This window comes from Herpailurus yagouaroundi, unplaced genomic scaffold (genome assembly GCF_014898765.1).
Source record: "Herpailurus yagouaroundi ecotype Mexico unplaced genomic scaffold, PumYag 210, whole genome shotgun sequence".
NCBI classification, from domain to species: domain Eukaryota; kingdom Metazoa; phylum Chordata; class Mammalia; order Carnivora; family Felidae; genus Herpailurus; species Herpailurus yagouaroundi.
In genome coordinates this window covers 15237929-15258859 of record NW_024412441.1, presented here as the reverse complement: position 1 = coordinate 15258859, position 20931 = coordinate 15237929, and the positions used below count along the sequence as shown (strand labels likewise).

Sequence of the window (20931 nt, the reverse complement as noted above, 5' to 3'; positions counted from 1 at the left end):
CTTTGGTTCTGTCTCCGAAAACTTCACTAATGTTTCTGCTGCCGCTGCTGTGGTTAGAGGTACCAAGAGAAATTTCTAATCAAGTCAGCTGAGTCTATGTGGAGACTGCAGGTCTCTCTGCCTCAGTTTCCTCACCTGATACATGGAGGTGGGGGACGGGGAAAAGAGAAAAGGGTTGTGATGGGGACAAAGCTGTGTCGCTCATATGTTAATTTCACAAACATTGATTGTATCCTTACTATGTGGGCAAAGATGAGTAAGACAAGGTCCTTGCCTTCAAGGGGCTTATAATCTAGTAGATACCTAGTAAGAGCTATCGAAGGGCTCTGTACGGTGAAGTATACTATATAAAGTTAAGACGTAGTGGTGTCATTGAAAGGAAGCCTTCGGAAGCTGATGTCATTATGTTCAACCAGACCAACTGAATTGAATCCAAGTCAGTAGAATAGAGTGGCTTATCTTTTTTTTTTTTTTTTAAGTAATCTCTACACCCAAAATGGGGCTTGAACTCACAACCCTGAGATCAAGAGTCATATACTCCACCAACTGAGCCAGCCAGGCACCCCTAGAGCTGTGCTGGTAACATTATTTAAAAGAGGAAATATTTAGCATTCACTGAGTGTCTAAAGAATTTGCAACCCCTTGCTGGTGTCTTGCATGTGGCTAATGCTGCGTAACTCTTCACTGCGGCCTCCAGTTGAAAGCGTCTAAAACAGTGTCTGACACCATTGTGCCCATTTCACAGATGAGCAATCTGAGGCGAGGAATAAAGAAAAGTTGATAGCCTGAGAAGACAGCTCCAGAGGGAAGTTCTTCTAACTTTCCAGGGCAGCATCCCCGGGCTTTACAGAACTTCCTCTTCCTCAGCTTCCTTTTTCAATCTGGAGAGACCACAGGCCCTTTGCACTATTAATTCACTATTAATTTGCATTTGTTCTTCCGTCTTTCTTCACCATTCTGCCTCTTCCTGACATTCAAGCAACTTCTTGATATTGAGGTCTCAGCTCAGAGGTCACCTGCCCAGAGTGACCAGGCTCGATTAGACGTGCTGGTTCCTCTCTATTAAATTTTCTTTTATGGTCGTCATAGCACCTATTTTCTGGGCTTCGTAGCAATTCTCCTGATCATTCATTTGTGCATTGTCTTCTTCTCTTGCTAAAATGGAACCTCCATGAAAATAGGATTTGGTCTCAGTAGTGACTCTATCCATTATGCCTGAAACACTGTTTGGTACGTAGCAGGTGCTCAATAAAAATGTGTTGAATTAATCAATATGTTTGCATTCTCTCTGAGATACTGGTGATGGGAAGGCTAGCACAGGAGAATGGAAATGTCTCAACTCTCACAGCTAGGCTGGTCAGCTGCTCTCTCGGTACCTTAGCTTTCTTGGCTATAAAACCCAACGGAGGACCCGGGGATGGAGGCATTGTGGACCAAATGAGAAATCTGTGGTGAAAGTGCTCTGACCAGAGAAAACACGAGTTAAGTGGGAGACGTTATTATCTTCCGCCATCTGCTTTACTTTAATCTTTTTTTCCCTCTGTAAGCGGACCTATTGATTGCAGCTTGCTGCAGGAAGCTCTCACTGTCTAATTACTGCCCCAGCTCAGCCTGTCACCGTGTCCTCCACAGTCAGCACGTCCTGACACTGACCCCTGATACCACAGCCCTTTGCAGATCAGCCGCTTCTGACACTCTGCGCCCGGCACAGAGGAGGCAGGTCTGGCCCCGCCGGCTGTAAGGGGGTCTGCTCTCCTCTCTGGGGGGAGCTGAAGCCCCCAGCGAGGCAGGCAGCTGGGGAGGGGCAAGAATACAGGTGCTGCGGCAGCCAAGGCCAGTGGGAACACAGCCCTTCCCTGGAGCCACAGGCCTGCAGCCGCAGTGTGTCCATTGCACACAGTTTTGACCATTCTCAGGTTCTGGGTTCTGAGAGAATGTTCCCTGCCAATTCTTTCTGGCCTGACATATTATTAGTTGTGGCGGGGTGGGGGGGAGGGGGGAGGGGTAGGACAACCAATCTTTTCTAATGCTGGGCAATAATGTTCTTCTTCTTTTTTTTTTTTTTTTTTGATAGGAATGGGACTGTGGTCTTGAGAACTGAGGGTGTGATTTTCCCAGGTTCAAACAGTCAAGTAGTGAAGAGGGGAATGAGAATTCTGGTTTTCTCACTCCCCATCCAGACTTATAGCGTAGTCCCTCCCAGGGCTGACTCTGGCTGTGCACAAATAACGGGAGTTAAAAACAGTGCTTGAGAAAAACTCCCAGAAGGTATCAGGACTTTTAAAGTGCTTTTAAAGAAGCAAATGCTTTTGGGGCACTTGGGTGGCTCAGTCAGTTAAGCGTCCAACTTGGGCTCAGGTCATGATCTCACGGTTTGTGAGTTCAAGCACCGCATCAGGCTCTGCGCTGACAGCTTGGAGCTTGGAACCTGCTTTGGATTCTCTGTCTCCCTCTCTTTCTGCCCCTCTGCCAGTTGTGCTCTGTCTCTCTCTCTCTTTTTTTTTTTTCCCAACGTTTATTTATTTTTGGGACAGAGAGAGACAGAGCATGAACGGGCGAGGGGCAGAGAGAGAGGGAGACACAGAATCGGAAACAGGCTCCAGGCTCTGAGCCATCAGCCCAGAGCCCGACGCGGGGCTCGAACTCACGGACCGCGAGATCGTGACCTGGCTGAAGTCGGACGCCCAACCGACTGCGCCACCCAGGCACCCCTATCTCTCTCTCTCTTAAAAAACAAAAACAAAAAAACAAAAACAAAAACAAAAAAAACCAAAATGCTTTTTTGGCCAGCAAAGGACACGGAGATGTGCCAGAAATGACATCTCAGTTTTGTGTCTGTCATTTAGAAGAGGGGGGGGGGGGAAGATACAAGCAAACAGCACAAGTTTTCTGGGTTTTGTTTTAATTCTTTTCTTTTCTTTAAGTTTTTTAAAAATGTTTTTATTTATTTTTGAGGGAGAAAGAGAGGATGAGTAGGGGAGAAGCAGAGAGAGAGGGAGGCAGAGGATCCAAAGTGGGTTCTGCACTGACAGCAGAGAGCCCGACAGGGGGCTTGAACTCATCAGCCGTGACATCATGACCTGAGCCCAAGTTGGAAGCCTAACTAACTGAGCCACCCAGGCACACCTTGTTTTAATTCTTAAATAAACCACAATTTTGTCTTGGATTCAACCCCTGTAGAAATAACTGAATCAAGTAAACCTCAGACTAGGACAGTGCCATATAGAAGGTGCTTGGCAAATACTTGTTGAATGAATACATGAATATTGACCTAGATTATAAATAACCTGTGCTAGCTTTCATCACTGATCTTAATGAAAAAGAAATCATTCTTATCAGATACAGATTCATGAGGTGCTCTAATATAGTGGGGTATTGCTTTACTTTATAGTTTAAAAGATGTTTCTTGGGGCGCCTGGGTGGCTCAGTCGGTTGAGCATCCGACTTCGGCTCAGGTCATGATCTCGCAGTCTGTGGGTTCGAGCCCCGCGTCAGGCTCTGTGCCGACAGCTTGGAGCCTGGAGCCTGTTTCAGATTCTGTGTCTCCCTCTCTCTGACGCTCCCCTGTTCATGCTCTGTCTCTCTCTCTCTCTCTCAAAAAAATAAATAAACGTTAAAAAAATTTTTTTTAATAAAAAAAGAAAAGATGTTTCTTGTACAATATCTCAATTGATCCTCCAATAGCCCTAGGAAATATGTGATTTTATAGATGAGGAGACTGAGGTCTGGAGAAATCGATTGTTTGCCCAAGATCAGAAAGATAGTAGGTGGCCATGTCCATTTCTTACAAGACAGTGGACTAGACCCTCTGATCAACCTTCCCAATGAGAACAGCTATACGTTCTGGATAAAATAAAAAGAAAATTTTAAATGTACTAATGAGGTGGAAAGAAATTAAAGAATATTCAAGCCAAAAACCAGAGGAAAGTAAAAATTCAGAGAAATAACTTAAGTACTGATGTTGGCTTTGACCTTGAAGGCATTTGCCAAATCACGTAAAATTTGGTTTCAGTTTTCACAGCCTCACAGAGCAAGGGGGAAAGAAGAAAAAGTCTAGGGCTTATCTAAGGTGGGGGATATAGTAAAGATCCCTGTGCATAAATCTGAGACCCCCAAATTATGCTTCATGTGTAAAGATAAATGAAAAGTAACCTATACTTTATTTCTACTATGGGAACTACAAAGAAAATTACATACATCAAATTTTGACCCTAAACAGAGGGAAGAATTATTCTGAGAATTTATAACCATATCCAGCTTTTTGTAGGCTTGCACATCGAATTCCCACTCCCTGGGTGGCCCAAAAAGCCTCAAGTTAAAATTTGGAGGAAGTGAATCTGAATTATCAATGGTCCCAGGCACCTAGGAAGTAAGATGCTACCTCTCTGGAGGAATTTTAATCCAAACCTCAAAGAATTCCCATAGATAAAATTTGAAAGCAAGAAACTCACAGTCAAAAATCATTAAGCGTTCAAGGAAGCAAAGTACCATTAGCAAGAGTCAGCAAACAACAAAATTGAACCCACGAAGACGTCAGATGTGGAAATGACCAAATATAAATATAAAACATTATGTTTAATGCATTTAAAGGAATAAAGGAAAGGATTAAAAGCATGACCAGAAGTAAGAGGCTATAAAAATGCCCAAGCAGACTGGAAAAGAATTCCAACAGGATTTTTATCTAAATAAATAAGTAAATAAGTAAATAAATAAAATTGTTGAAGTTAAAATATCAATAGATGGATTCAACAGAAGATTAGACACACTGAATATGCTACTAGACAACTAGAATACAGATCTGAAAAAAAAAAAAAAGATCCAGAATGCAGCTCAGGAAGACAAAAAGAAGGATGATGTCAAACAAATGTAGCTTCATATAGGATTGAGTGAATATGTTTACACATATCTCAAGACAATTTATAGAGGAGGAGGAGAAGAATAGGGCAGAGGTAATATTTGAAAAGATAAGAATTTTCCATAGATTCTGAGCCCCCCCAAATGCTAAGAAAGATAAATAAAAGATAATATTAAGTGGCAGTGAAGGGCCCAATACGTAGTATAACTTGCAGAGATATTTGGGTCCCTGACATTTGTTCTAGGTTCATATCACAGGTTTAAAACCAAGCTGGGAGTGACTAGTAAGGATTATCTTCATACACAAGCATACTATATTATACTGTACTGAACTTTGTGGTCATACAGTATATTGTATGTAGAACACCAACATTGTACATGAGCTTGAGCTTGGAAAGGGAAGATATTGTTCCAAAGAGTCTGATGTGACTCTCTCTCACTTAAAACTGCCATCTACGACAAGATACTCTCATGAAAACTAGTGTCCAGAAGCTTACATCTCTGTCTCTCTCTGCTGTGTATTCTCACTGCACTGACTTCCATTCATATTTTTTTTTATTTATCCAAAAATGATTTTTAATGTTTTATTTATTTTTGAGGGACAGAGAGAGACAGCATGAGTCGGGGAGGAGCAGAGAGAGAGAGAGGAAGTCACAGAATCTGAAGCAGGCTCCAGGCTCTGAGCTGTCAGCACAGAGCCTGGCACGGGGCTTGAACCCACAAACTGTGAGATCATAACCTGAGTCGAAGTCGGATGCCCAGTCGACTGAGCCACCCAGGCGCCCCCCCCATCCATATTTTTTAGGTAACCAGACATCTTCTGAATTATCCAAGCCTGTATCTGATTTCTTTATCAATCTGAACCTACTGCTAATGTTTATCAATACAGATCAATACGTGGTCATGCATATATACCCATGCATATCACACTGCAATCACAGAACACAAAAGACAAAGAGAAAATCTTAAAGGCAGTCAGAGAAGAAACATCATTTTCCAAAGGATGATCATTGAAATAGCAACTGGCTTCCCAGTAACAATTGGTGCCAGAAGATATTAGGAAAACAATCTTCAATGTATTGAAAGAAAATACTTAGCAACCTAAAGCCCTATACTTAGGGGAAAAAAATACATTTCAAAGCATTTTCAGACAAACGAATTTTTTTACTAACAGGTCCTCACTAAGGAAAAGTAGCAAATACTGAAAGATAAAATGGTACAATTCCAAAAATTGTGGAAATCAGCTAAAGTAGTTCTTAGAAGGAAATATTTAACCTTAGATAATGATGCTAGAGATGGGGAAATAAAAAATTAAGGAGCTAAGCATCTGACTTGGGAACTTAGCCAAGGCTAGGGATCCCACTTTAACCTGCTGCGTTGCCACAGTCTGAGAGAACTACGTCAACGTGAGTTGTACCTAAGAGCCTTCAGAGAGACCCAAACATAAGTAGTGATGAAATTATCGAATGCCACACAGTCAGAAATGATAGTGTCTTTTCCTGTTCCCTGAGATTTTGGTTCTGGGAGTTGGGACGGTAAGGATATAGCCTGGAGTTGGAGAATGGGGCAGGATCAGAACATCTGTTGTTACTCTTTCCCTCAGGGTGGGGAGCCTTTAGTTTCTGCTTGTGTTCTGGCCTCTTTAAGCCCAGGCGTCCCACTCTTCTCAAGCCGACAGAGGCCCAGAAGTACAGAGGCAGGATTCAGAAAAGCACTTACTAAATGCAGGGGGCAAAAACAAATGAGACACAGCCTCTGAAAAGTTAGATTGTCTTTTGGAGGTAGGCATTGCACACAAAGGAAACGAAACATCTTTCCACTCACTCAGGAAAGCTCATATCTCTGGTCCTCTCCAAACAAGTATGTAACTTTGCTTTCTGCCTTTAGATGGAATCCACTAGTGGAACCCACTAGTGAATCTGACATGATTCACAAAGTCTGGTGGCCAGAGTTAGCAGGGGCTCCTTATTTGTCCAATACGCAACCCCGGACATTGAAGACTTGTGCCTGTCACTGACTGTGTAACTTCCCTGAGACTTCCGGTCTTAATCTAGCTGATGATGGGACCAAAACTGAGCTGGGAACGTGCTTTGGTGAGAAGGTGTTATAAAATGCAAGATGTTGATTGTCACCAAAGTCTAGCTTCCTTTAGGAGTCTAGTAAAAGGCCTGTTTCTCTATAGGCATCCTGAAAACATTCCTTCCCATGGAAGCCAATGGTCTGATCCAACAATTTGCGTAAGAAGTCAACTTAGGAAAACTGAATTCTGTGTGACCTTAGATAATTCACACCCCTCTGAGTCTCTGAGTTGTCACAGTTTTGTTTATTCGTGTGTGTGTTTAAAATTTTTATTCCATGTCTGCCTGTTTTGTTTTTCTCCAGTGAATAAAGAGTTTGGATTAGGAGAAGGATTCTTTTAATTAAGTAATTAATTAATTATCCATTCATCACTTACATATAACATCCTGTGCCCTCCTTAATGCCCATCACCTACTTTCCTCACCCCCATCAACCCTCAGTTTGTTCTCTGTATTTAAGAATCCCTTATGGTTTGCCTCCCTCTCTGTTTTTATCTTATTTTTCCTTCCCTTCCCCTATGATCATCTGTTAAGTTTCTTAAATTCCACATATGAGTGAAATCGTGTGATTTCTGTCTTTCTCTGACTGACTTATGTCATTTAGCATAATACCCTCCAGTTCCATCCACATTCTTACAAATGGCAAGATTTCATTCTTTTCTATCACTGACTAGTATTCCAGTGTGTGTGTATGTGTGTGTGTGTGCGTTTGTGTGTGTGTGTGTGTGTGTGTGTGTGTGTGTGTGTGTACCACATCTTCTTAATCCGTGCATCAGTTGATAGACACTTGGGCTCTTTCCATAATTTGACTGTTGTTGATAACGCTGTTATATACACTGGGGTGCATGTGCTAGAGGAAGGATTCTCAACCTTGACTTCATTTAGAATCACTGGGGAGGCATTAAATACACTGATGCATAGGTCCCTTTCAAGCTGGTTGAATTAGAATCTCTGGAAGCAGAGTCTTGGCTCTAGCATTGTTATAAGAGATTCTGAGGCACAGTGAGGATTTGAACTCCCATACCAGATGATGTCTGCAGTCCTTTCCAGTTCTCTGATTCTGTGACCCAGGCATGTACAAGGCTGCAGCCTGTGGCCCCTTGGGATTCAGCACAGGTGAGTTGTCTGAATCACACCACAATACTCTGAATACAATCCTTGACCTTGGTCAATCGTCTGAGGGTCATTACCTCATCTCACATCCACAAAACTGCCCACTGGTGCTCCACATCTGAATCAGAAGACTGGCCTGTAGGTCATTCTGATATGTGAAGGCAGAGGAAACCCAGACCTACACTAATAATGGAACAACTACTCTGTACCAGGCACGTACATACGTAATTGCTAATTCTCACAACCTCTTTTCAGTACAGGCTGCATTATTTCCATTTTAAGAAAGGAAACAAGAGGCTCAGGGAAGTTAAGCAACTTGTCTAAAGCAATAGCTGGGTGAGAGATTCACACTCACATTCGGTCTAGATTCAAACACCACATTCTTTCCATTATACTGATTTGGCCAAAGATGAAGCCATGTCCTGGGCCACGAGAGGATGTGCTAAGGCAGAACCACTGGGGTTTGGCTGGGTCACTGGCTATCGGAGTCCCAAGAGAAGACCCTTAACCAGCTGGGAGCTGAGTCCAATGGTCTGCTTAGCTCCAGGCCTCCCTGGGTGGGAAGACAGCGTTCTTGACTAACACACATCAGGCTGCCAGCCTCAGTTTGTATTTTTACAGTCTACTAATTAGGCCATTTTAACTAATTTGTTTGCATTTTGTATGAGCAAGTTGGGCTTTTGGATTGACTAATGTAATTGCAGCTGGTTTCTGCCAAATACAAATTACTCAGTCTAGTGTGGGCTAGAGAGAAAAGCAAATATTTAATAGACATCAATACCCTTGTAGCTTTTTAGTGGAGCCCTTTTTTCCCTATGGAAAGTTGAAATAATTTCTCCAGCATCTGATTGAACTTTCATGTTAGGGAATTACTTTTTAATCATTTTTTTAAAAAAATAATGAGGCAAAGGCTTTAGTGGCTCTGTTAAGGTTTATCTCTGATCCATTTACCCCTAAGCTCAAGAAACTTACGGGACTTTTCCATTTCCAGGCTGGCTCTCCACAATCTCTTTCTGCTTGGGATATTCCAGTGACCACCAACCAATCCATATCACAGATTGTCACAGCCAGAAGGGGACTGAGAGCTCATCTAGTGATGAGTGGTTCTCAAAGTGTGTCCCGGGATGAGCAGCACCAACATCACCTGGGAATATGCTAGAAAGGCAAATTCTCAAGCCTTTTGAGTCAGGAATTCGGGGGGTAAGGCTGAGAAAACTACATTTTAACAAGCCCTCCAGGTGATTAAGACACAGGCTGAACTTTAAGACCGCTGACTTAGTCTAACATCTCATTCTACAGATGAGGAAACTGAGGCCCGGGAAGAACCCGAGCTTGTGCTCATGGCACAGACTGTGTCTGCTTCACTCACTGCACATCCTCTGGGTTTAGTCCAGTGTGATAAGCACTCGGTGAATATTTGCTGAATGAATGAACCATGGAATGGAGGAGCTAGAGCTAGAAACAAAGCCTCTTGATTCTATGTTACTCCCTCAGTGCCTCTCTGGCTCTGAAGAAGAAGGGGAACCTGGGGAGGAACTCCTTCCTGGTTTTTGCTTTGTGAGAAGGGCAAGGACTAGGGATTGCAACATTATATTCCTGTGTCCTGGCCCTTAGGGGGGTGGCAGTCCTCCTCCCACAGCCTTGCTCCTAAACCAGGGATAACCTGGCTCCCCTGTCTCTAGCCTGGTGGATGATAGGGCCCAAACCCCACAGGGGATTGTTTCTGTCACTTTCAAAGACCCTAACATTGTCTGAGGCAGAACCAGAACCCTTGTCTGGGTGTTCGATTCCCTGGCTAATAACTTCTGGTCAGCTAGTAAATGGGGAGAATGAATTGAGATTGGATTTATGAAAAAGGGGATTTCTTTTTTCTTCTTCTTCTTCTTTCAGAGAGAAAGCACAAGTGCGAGTGGAGGAGAAAGGCAGAGGGAGAGAGAAAGACAGACAGAGAGAGAGACAGAGACAGAGAGAAAGAATCTTAAGTAGGCTCTACTCTCCACATGGAGCCTGACACGGGGCTCAATCCCACGACCTGGTCTCATGACCTGAGCTGAAATCAAGAGTCACACGCTCAAATGATCAAGCTACCCAGGCACTGTGAAAAGGGGGATTTCTAAGCAGAGAATGCTACAAAGGTGAGTCCTTTAGATTAAATTACTGGATCCTATGAAGCCAGACCAAAACAAAACAAAACAAAAACAAAAACAAAAAACAAAAAACAAAAAAAACCCAGTCCTGGTTCTCAAAACTTCTGATTGCAGATCTGCAGAGACGGGTTGACTAGATCCGAATGAAGTACTCTCCACTGCCTTGATCCCCCCGGCCTGGCCTGCTGACCTTCTAGGAAATGAGAAGAAGGGAAAGACAAACAGTGCCCATAAGTTTTCAAACAGATAAACAAGGGAATCTCCCAGGGCCATGAGGAACAGGCTTCTAGAGAGGGTGCCTCTGTCCTTAATCCGGTTAAATTCTCCTATGAACTATCTAAGCAACTAAAAGTACCAAGCCATCTGGATTTAGTCACTCAAGGAGTTTATGTTCTTCTAACCTCAAGTTCAAATGGCTCTCATGACACAGCTTCCCAAATCCCTTGCTTCTGCCTGTCTACGTGTCAGGATAGTGCAATCTTTTCAACACTCACAGCATCCTCTTTACCATCCCTGGAGCGCTCAATGCTTTCCTAGTTATTTCCAAATTTCCCTGAGACCTCAAGGAAAACTTTGATAATCTCATTCACTTACAGGTGGCCCCAACTAATAAGAGCTGCTGCCTCCACCCCATAGAAGATTTACGCTAAAGATTCCATACCCCAATGTGAGCTCTTAGATCCTAATTTGTTATAGACAGTCGAACCCACAACATTCTCTTCTGAGAACAAGTCCCACCCACATAAGGAATCAGTCCTCCGGGTCAACTTCTAACCCAAATAGACCACAAAAACGCTCTCTTTAGGAAGTTTGGAGTTGACCAATAGAAAACTGAAGGGGGGGGTTTGCTGCTGGTCACCTGAAGTGAGGGGGAGAAGTCCTAGAGATGTTGAGTCTTGCAGGAGAAGAGTAAAAGCTATTATGGAGAAAGCTGATGGTATAACTGGATTACAAGCCTGCTTGGGATGAGGGGAGGGGAGGGGTGAGACTTATATTATAGAAATATAAGTTCTAGAACTGAAGGGGTCTTGGTCCACCATGCACACAAAGAAGCAGAGAATGTCAACCAGTAGAGAGGCTTGAACTAAGCAGAGGCAAGACTCAGTGAGCGTGAGAATGGCCACCTCTCTTCTGGTGCCTCATCTACTTCCGGTCCCAGACCTGTCTGAAGCAAATACTCCTTCTGCTATTTGGCCCTGAGATACCGTTGTATCCTTGACTGAGACTCCCCCATCATTTTAGTGATGCTAGCTTGACTGGGTTTCTCTCACTTCTCTTACCAGAACATTCTCGGAGCTCCTGGCAGAGCTGGGTTACTACAGAGGTGCCCAGTGATTTTGTGTGTGTGTGTGTGTGTGTGTGTGTGTGAAAACAACAAGTGATGTCAATTCACACAAATGTAGAAATGGAGATTGCTACATTACAGATGTGGCCAAAGACCTTTCTTTACTTGTTGGAAGGGTCCTTGAGGTCTAAGAGACAGATAAGACACTTATTCAGCCCAAGAGACTGGAGGCTAAGCCTAAGGGAGAAGAAAAGCCAAGGATGATATTAGAGAAAAAACAGGAGAGCCCAGGAAATGCCCAAACCAAGGAATCTAGAAGCAAATATCAAAGTTAGAGTTTGGGTGGGGCTTTAAGGGACAGGTGTAAAACCAAGAACATCCCAATCTAGCATCTGGCCAAAGATGAACTTGGCCGGTACAGTTGTGGGTGGTACCACTTCTTTTCCTTGGCTTCAGTTACCCCTTTCTCAATTCCTTTGACCTTCAAACACTGATTGTAAAATCAGTGTGAATTGACGATGATGCCCTCATTGGAACACATCCCAAACACGCGCAAACCAAATTCTCCCCTGACGACAGTGGGCAAGGGCTGATTCCTCCTTGGAACACACTCCAGGGACTAGGAAAAGGTAGCACCTGAGCGACTGAGCCATATTCAGGGATGAGTGGGTGTCTGTGGGCTGCTCCCTGCGAAAGCGGCATGGTGGTAGTGGAGACCTGAAGGATGACCAAATACGCTGAAAAGGGATGGCTAAGGAGGCAGGAGAGAGGACCCTTCCAGCCAGATGTCTCAGACGCCTCTGAACCGCCCCATCACAGCCAACATTTAGGAGCCAGGATTTACGATTCAAAATCAGGTGGAGTATATTTGAGGGGCGAGGTTGGCAGGGGAGAGGGGAGAAGTCCTAGAGATGTTGAGTCTTGGAGGAGAAGAGAAAAAGCTATTATGGAGAAAGCTGATTGTATAACTGGATTACAGGCCTGCTTGGGGTGGGGGGAGGGGCTGAGGGGGGAGACCATCCCCCACTTAGAGTAACAAATTGCTCATACCTGGCATATTCTTTGAGTAGGAAAGGAAGTAGCGAAAATGGAACAAGAGTAAGAATAAAAAAGAATTAGCTGATATCAGATGTTTTCTCCTCGGTTTCTGCTTGCCCAGGTCTGACTGGTACAGCTTATAATTAGTCTCTGCTTGCAGATGTGTGGTTCCAAAGACTTGTGGATTAAGGAGAAACTCTAGAATTTCTCAGTACCTGACAAGTTGTAACGTGAAGAGCTACACTTAGTCCATTAAAGATTTTTCACAGTGACATTTGAGTGCAGCTTGAGAAATATGCCACCTTGCCATTTATCATTTTCAGGGCACGGGCGTCGGAAAGGAGGTTGCTATGAAGAACAAAACAAAATGGATTGCATGTGTAGAGGTGAGCTGGCGAATACTGATAAATGTACTTCACTGAATGTCAGCAAATGTCACTTGAGAAGCCATTTGCAGCTACCATAACAGCCTCCCAAACCCAACAAAGAGTAGCAAAAACAGGCAAAATGAACTGGGCGTCTTGCTTCCGCATGAATAAGCAATCAGCCCTCTCAGAAGTTACACCAGAAAGTTGTTAAACTTGATAGAAGAAGCTTTCGCACCCATACTGACGCACGCTATAGATTGCTACTGAGGGTTGGAGACCTTGTGAGGACATCAGCACCGTGGCTCAGGGAAGGACCTAATAACCCCTTCTGTCCCAGGTGGGTGCCTTCCTTTTGTGTGCAGCCAGACTTGCTGTCTCCTAGACCTGCTGGGTCGGCTCGGTTTTTCCTGTCCCCTCCTCTTGCTGCTCTCGCTGACTCTGCGGACCCCTCCCCTGCTTCCGATCTACTCTCCCTTGCGCGTGAGCTGGGAGTCGTTGAAGATCTGATCTGGGTATCAGGACTCGAGGGTGCAGCCCTCACACGCCCCATCAAGAGGAGACCCAATGTACTACCCTTGAACCAGATTTTCCATCTCTCCCTCAAGAAAAGGCTTTTCGGTGCGTCCTCTGGTCAGTCTGAAAATGGGGAGTAATGGAGCCAGCTTCTGTTTTATTCTTGGTAATGGGGTCTGATACTTTGCCTACATGTGATTTAGGATTTCTGAAAGCCAAGGCCAAGTTTTCTTCGGAATTCGGCTGGGGTGGAGATGGTCCCCTCTTCCTCCTGGGCTTGGTGAGTCTCCATACTTTACTGCAGAGAGGCAAATGGGAGAAGAGATCATATTCTCCGAAAAGCCCTCCAGGGAAACGTGAGACTAATTAAAACAAAATTCCAGCCCCTGTTCAGTTTTTAATCTCCGGGGGCTCCTCCTCCTTAACACAGACACACAAGGTCATCCAATACTTTTTTCCTCCTTTATACCAAGAGTCTTACCGAGGAGCTGGAATTTGTCCAGCCTTGTAAATACACACACACACACGCACACGCACAAGCGCATTGCCCACACAGATTGAGGTCAGTTCAGCTTTCACTAGAGAGATCCTGCGGTATTAGAATGTTTTAGAAGCCCCGTATTAGAATGTTTTAAAGTTTATTTATTTGGAGAGAGAGATAGAGCGAGTGGGAGGTGGGGCAGCAGGGAGAGAGAGGGAGAGAGAGAATCCTAAGGAAGCTTCCGTGCTGCCAGCATGGAGCCTGACGTGGGGCTCGAACTCAGGAAACTGCGCGATCGTGGCCTGAGCCGAAACCAAGAGTCGGGTGCCTAACTGACTGAGCCACCCAGTCGCACCGGGGAGCCCTTTATTGAACGTGCATCCCAGCTTCTGCCCTTCGATGTGCCAATGGATGTACTTCTTGGCTTCACACCATTCTGCCGTATGTTCAGCTTGTGTATGGTGCGGCTGAATACATTCTACACCCGGGACAAAAAGGGGCTCTTGGGAAAGCAAGCTTCCCTCGGACGACTTTGGAGAGACAGCACATGGATGTGGGGTGGAAGGTAGACCCCTCTTCAGCCACACTCATTGCAGAATGCTCCATAATCCTTAGTGTTTCCTCCTTTTGAATTAAGTGCTTCCGGGGGAAGGGCCTTTACTTAGGTCTTGGGATCGCAGAAGTCATCTGTTTACTGTAGAAACGGAATTGCCCTCAACCCGTTGGCTTCCATGCTTAGTTTAAGAAGAAACAGTGGCTTGCTTAGAAAAAGAAAAAAGAAAAAAGTAAAAAGTAAAAGAAAAGAGGCACCAGAAGAAAGCCAGATTTCTGGAGCAGAAGTGGAGGTGAGGGCAAAGGGGAGGAGAATGGAGATGGAAGGTGTCTTGCTCGAGGCGAGATCTGTAGTAGAGCCCCACACTGCTGTGCTCAGCGAAGCTACTTTCTGAAGAACCAGTCAGTGCTGTGCCCTAATGTGAAGCACATGTCCAGGCCCAAAGACCTAATGAAGCATAAGAACGCATTCTGTAGAGGGGCGCCTGGGTGGTTCAGTCGGTTGAGCGTCCGACTTCAGCCAGGTCACGATCTCGCGGTCCGTGAGTTCGAGCCCCGCGTCAGGCTCTGGGCTGATGGCTCAGAGCCTGGAGCCTGCTTCCGATTCTGTGTCTCCCTCTCTCTCTGCCCCTCCCCCGTTCATGCTGTCTCAAAAAAAATAAATAAATGTTAAAAAAAAATTTTTTTTAAAACGCATTCTGTAGAAAAGACAATATGCATGTAGATTTCCCATCTCGCCAAGATTTATTTTCCAGTTGTTGTCATACATGACAACTTGTATCTTAGGGCACCCGGATGGCTCTGTCGGTTAAGCGACTGACTCTTGATTTCAGGTTGGGTCAGGATCTTGCGGTTCGTGGGTTCCAGCTCCACGCTGGGCTCTGCGTTGACAGTGCAGAGCCTGTTTGGGATTCTCTCTCTCCCTCTCTCTGTGCCCTTCCCCTGCTTGTGCTCTCTCTCCCCCTAAATAAATTTAAAAAAATTTTTTAAACATATTTTAAAAAGTAATTTAAAAAACCAAAATTTATACCTTAACGTTCAAACTAATCAGCATCTGCTTCCAGGAGAGAAAACAAAACAAAACAAAACAAAACAAAACAAAACAAAACAAAACAAAACCGTTCATACTCGATTAATATCACCCAAATCCTGCCATTGCTAGAGGCCAGAGCTGTGAAAACCCACCTTCTTGTTGTGCCTTTAAAGAACAAGGCCAAAAGTCTTGTCACATAGACAAGGGTGGCTGAAATTGTCTCCGTCTCTCAAATGAGAAAAAGTGAAGCTGGGTTGGGTGAGCCACTTTAACCCCCCACTAATTATCAGCACCACCAGCTTTCCTTGTTTCTAATCCACGGGCCATTTTCAGTGGACTCTTCTCTGCTCTGTATATAAAAACCTAACAAGCCCCCTTTCACCACTCTGCATTCCAGGATGTTTTGAACAAAACATTAAATTGGTACCATAAGAGAAAGATTTGTTAAAAATAGGAAACCTCTTAGAATTTCAGTAATCCCCTCATTCTTGCAAGAATGTGAATAGGACTAGAGGGAACACTTGGCCCTTAGAGAAGTATCCCCTGAGTACGAACCCTCACCCCCTCCTATCAACAAGCATCACTTTGTCAGCCCTTGACATCATCAAAATTTCAGACTTTGCTCCCTCAGCCTAATTGAGGAAAAGGTACAACATCAATGGAGGAAAGAAATAAAGAGAGGTTCAGGTTAACAGAGCAGACAGGCCAGCCTAAAAAGAAATGTTTAGAGGAATTTATTATCAGACTTCTAAATAATTCTATTCATTCATTGCATTTAAGTAAGCACTTTTAAATGCCTGTGCTGTGTCAGACTTGTCACTATATCTTAACTGGATACCAGTTTTGCTTGTATGTCATTCTCCTCACCATCTCGAATCATAACTCAACTTTCAAGCCTCAGCTCAAACCCCACCTCTTCCAGGAAGCCTTCTGAGATTTCTCCCACGCTTCTCTCCTATGTGTTCCCAGCCAGGGCATCCACAGAACAGCATTGTTCTGTGCTATTGACCTGTGTCCTGTGTATGTTCTTCTCCCCCAACAAGTATCAGCCCCCTGAGAAAAGGGCCTCAGTCTTACTTATCTCTGAGATGGTCTTCCCTAATATGCTCTTGGAAATGGGATTTAAAGCAACTGAAAGCAGGGGCGCTTGGGTGGCTCAGTCAGTTAAGTATCCTACTTCGGCTCAGGTCATGATCTCACAGTTCGTGGGTTCGAGCTCCAGGTCGGTCTCTGTGCCAACAGCTCAGAGCCTGGAGCCTGCTTTGGATTCTGTGTCTCCCTCTCTGCTCCTCCCCCGCTCACACTCTGTCTCTCTCTCTCAAAAATAAATACACATTTAAAAAAATAAATAAAGCAACTGAAAGTGGGTTATCTTTCACCCACTTGAGACTTAAGCCATCTTGGTTTAAATATATGAGAAACAGCCTTCTCCTCCTTGGCTATTGGTAGTATTCAGCATTCAGTGAGGGGGAAATATGCAGATGAGGGTAAGAGTGTGTCCTGTCTAGATAATATGCGCCCTCTCAGCAGTGGAGGCAAAATCAGACTGGTTAATTTGCGGTCAGTAGAAGAAGATGGATTATCTAAATAATTGTATAAATCTGGTCTTTGCTGGCAGGTGTCACCCTTTTTGATACACTTGGGTATTTATAGCAGTTTTCCCCACCTCTGTATCAAATAGACTTCAGGAACTTGGGGGTTGACTCCTTATCCTGGCATAATGGGAAAGAAATGGGGAGGGTTCACATTTTCTTTTCTAGAACTGCCAGCAGTGGGGCACCCAAGCTTCTTAGTACGCTGGCTTTCGTTACTTCCCAGAAGGAAAAGTTTGCAGTCTAGGAACTTACGCTCTCCTTCCTTTATCTGTGCTCAAGTACTCACAGGGGAGAGAATACCCACCACTTCCCTCAACACAATGCGGCGAAGTTTACTGTTGAAAACTAAGATTTTGAGTGGGGTTTGTGAATGTTAATAACTTTGATGAAGAGATTTTCTTTTTTAAATCAAGAATTCAAAAATGCCCTTCCTGGGGCGCCTGGGTGGCGCAGTCGGTTAAGCGTCCGACTTCAGCCAGGTCACGATCTCGCGCTCCGTGAGTTCGAGCCCCGCGTCGGGCTCTGGGCTGATGGCTCAGAGCCTGGAGCCTGTTTCCGATTCTGTGTCTCCCTCTCTCTCTCTGCCCCTCCCCTGTTCATGCTCTGTCTCTCTCTGTCCCAAAAATAAATAAAAAACGATGAAAAAAAAATTAAAAAAAAAATGCCCTTCCTTCCTTCCTTCCTTCCTTCCAACACCTGTTGTTTTCATGTAGGCCTTTCAGGGAAGCAACTTTCTTAAAATTTTTCTACCTTTTTAATGCAAAAAGTCCCCCCAAAGCGGGCAGAACGCATCACATCCGAGCAGAAAGTCAGGCCATAAAAAGCTGGGCATCCAGTCGCTTGGTAAGTGCACAGAGTTTAACAATCTCGTGTAACTGTTATTTCTTTCCGTGTTGAGCACTTAAAAAAAAAAAAAACTCACCTAGCATACTTCGAAATAACCTTTCTTACCATGCCAAATGTTTCATTTCAGTGCCTGTAATACTTACTTGTTTCCCTACCCAGTTAGGGAAAAAAAAAAATTCTGCCTCGATTTTAAGAAGAAAAAGATCTTTAAAGTTTCTAAATGTAAGAATGGTTAAAAAGTTTCTTTCCCTCTCAAATCGGCATTCGGAAAAATATATTTGTATATTCATTTACGTCTGGTGTGAGAGCAGAATTGCCGCTTTTGCTCAAAGGAAAAGGTCTTTGAAATGACACAGATCTATGTGCGCGTATTTTTAGAATTAAGACGCTTGTATTCATTGTCGTGGTGGGATTTCCTTCCAGGGGAATCCGCATTGGGGGATGTAGCCCGTCTAGGGAGCATTTAAAGAAATTTTAATATCCAAACAATTGCTATCCACTCCCTCCCCTAGAGGAAAAACAATTAATAATTTGCATATGCTCCTGACACAAATTAAGGTTCTGGGCCCTCTGGCCTATTCCCACTGTAGAATCATGTGTCCCCAATCAGAAACATCTCCCAATCTCTCCACGAGGTTCTAGGCAAAAAGAACGTATAGTTCCAAGGGAAAAAAATACGTATATACTTTGCCCTTTTTATTTTAATGGCTAAACATTGTAATGCTAGCTAAATAGAAATTCTTGTCTGTTAATAGGTTCCTTTAGTTTGTAATAAATAGGAATGCTAATGACTAAAATTTGGTATTTGGTATGCATTAGCTTTTGTGAGCTTTTCTTTACAGTCCTCATTGACATGCAATATGGCAAGCTTCCTTTGAAACATATTTATAAAATAACTACAGTATAATTAAACCAACAAAGCCATCTTTTAAGTAAGCTTAATAGCTTGGTTTTTTTTTTTTTCACCTCGGTAAAAATTTATTTTAAGAAGAAAAATAGTTGTGCCTCAATCCCACTGTATATTTTATTCTGTGCATCTAATATTTCCTTTGCATCTACAATCTATGCATATCTAATTCTTTTTGACAACTATGATTACTAATAAAGTTCTCATGAAAGATATGCTTCATAGCTTCTTCAACAAGAATAATGGTTTTTTGTTAATGGAAATTGTAACATATCTTGACAGATACAATATATAAGATGTGCTTTTTTCTTAATTGTTAATGTTGCTGTGCTGAACACACAGGGAGCAGATCAACAGATATGGCAGGTAATAATCAGAGCAGATGCTATTTTGTACAAAGTGACTAAAAATATTTTAACGATATAAAAGCAATAGATAAATAAAAGCAATTATGTTTAATTTTGCTTTCGGTATGCGAACAATTTTTGGTTGTTGCTGCTGCTGCCGCGGGTGTATTTAACAGAGGAGGGAGCTCAGGGCGCAGTGATCGGCACAGAAGCGGCTCTGCCTTCCTGCAGCGGAAGGGTCCTGCAAGCCTTTCTCCACCCTCGGCGGCTTCGGCCTCCCAGGGGCGCAGGGCCCGGCCGCACGCCAATTCGCGACACACAGTGGCTCAAGTTCATCAAGTTTTCCTCAATTTTGCAAACCCTTGCTGTATCTCCAAGCCTCCCGGCTTAAGACCACACGATTTCCAAAAAGGAAAAACTCAGAAGACCCCAGGCGCGGGACCCGAGCGGGCCCGGAGCGGGGCTGGAGCGGGCGCTGGCTGCTTCTGCGCCTCCCGGCCCCCTGCCCGCTCCGCTCTGCCCCCACGCACCTCGCTCCCTTCTTTCTCTCCGAAACTCCGTCCTCTCCGCCGAGGGGCTGCCGGGCCCCCAACCCACCTCCCGCGCGGAGAATAAACACAGTTGACATCACTGTTATAATCTTTATTTAAAACTGTTTCCAAGGTTACAAATTACCGTGCCTCGTATGCAACAGGTTCCTCCGAAGCGGTATCATTACAGATTAACTGTAATGTGCAGGATTAGAATAAAAGCATAAGGGATTAGGTAAAAGGGGGGACGCTCGAGAAAGAACGCCCGAGCGCATCTCGACCAGCCGGCGGGGGAAACCGCGTAGACGCTCTGTGTCCGCGCGCGGAGGCTCGCCGAGCTGGAGCCCGCTCGTCCTCTCCCGGCCCCAGAGCGGTCGGAGGCGGCAGTGCCGGAAGGGCCAGCGCGGCCGGAGGCTTCGGGGCGACGCTTCCTGGGCGCCAGGAACTAGGGACGGGGCCCCCGGGCTCGGGGAGGCTAGGGGCCGGGAGGCCGCGGAGGCGCGGGGAGGCCTACGGCCGGGCCAGGGGCCGCGGGCAGCGCCGCGCCCGGGACCAGGTTCCACCGCCGTGCGAAGCGGCCAGAGTGCAGCGACGGGGACAGCACGCCCACGCGGGGGTCAGCGGGTTTATCGGTGTGGCTGACCCTTCATTCAAGGTCCAGGCCTGTTGGGGCCCCTTCCTGCGTGCTCGTCCAGACCCCACACAGCCGCCGCTCTCCTGTGGGGCTGGGGGCCAGGACCCGCCGGCCGCTTCGGAGCCCAGGACTTGGGCCTGGGCCGCCCGCCGAGGCCGTGCGCCCCACTAGTCCACGTCCCCGGCCCGGCCGACCCCTGCCCTGGAGCTCCAGAAATGCCCCCGAGCTCCTTCGCCCTTCGCTCTGCTTCCTGGGGGTGGGGGGGGGGGGCGGGGGGGGCAGAGCTCGGCGCGAGGGCCCCAGCAGGGCTCGGGCCTGCTTTGGGCCACGGCCTCGGGCGGCTGACGCAGCCCCGAGGGCTGTTTGCACGTCCCGGCCGAGGGCGCGGGGCTGGAAAAACAAACAGGGCGGGCGCGGAGGCTGGGGGGCGACCGGCTGGGGGCTGGAAGGAAGTGCGCAGTGTGGCAAGAGCGCCGAACAAAGCCCTCACGGGAGCCCCGTCACCCCGCGGTGACCCCGGGCCCGCCCCGCTGAGCCGCCAAGCCCCGGGCCCTAGCCTCCGAGCAGGCCTTGCCGCTCCGCCGCCGCACGCCAGGCCCCCGGCCTCCGG

The 20931-nt window shown here is 45.6% G+C and overlaps 1 long non-coding RNA gene across 3 annotated transcripts; it reads left to right on the top strand.

Moving 5' to 3' along the window:
• Window positions 1–12853: 12853 nt before the first annotated feature.
• On the top strand, window positions 12854–19927 carry LOC121016350 (uncharacterized). 3 transcript variants are annotated; one of them, XR_005784240.1, is made up of 4 exons: window positions 12854–13220; window positions 13600–13676; window positions 19153–19176; window positions 19334–19927. It is a non-coding gene; the product is annotated as an uncharacterized LOC121016350 (long non-coding RNA). The 3 variants fall into 3 exon arrangements; XR_005784239.1 differs by lacking the exon at window positions 19153–19176 and adding an exon at window positions 17771–17900; XR_005784238.1 differs by lacking the exons at window positions 19153–19176; window positions 19334–19927 and adding an exon at window positions 17771–18432.
• Window positions 19928–20931: the final 1004 nt, after the last annotated feature.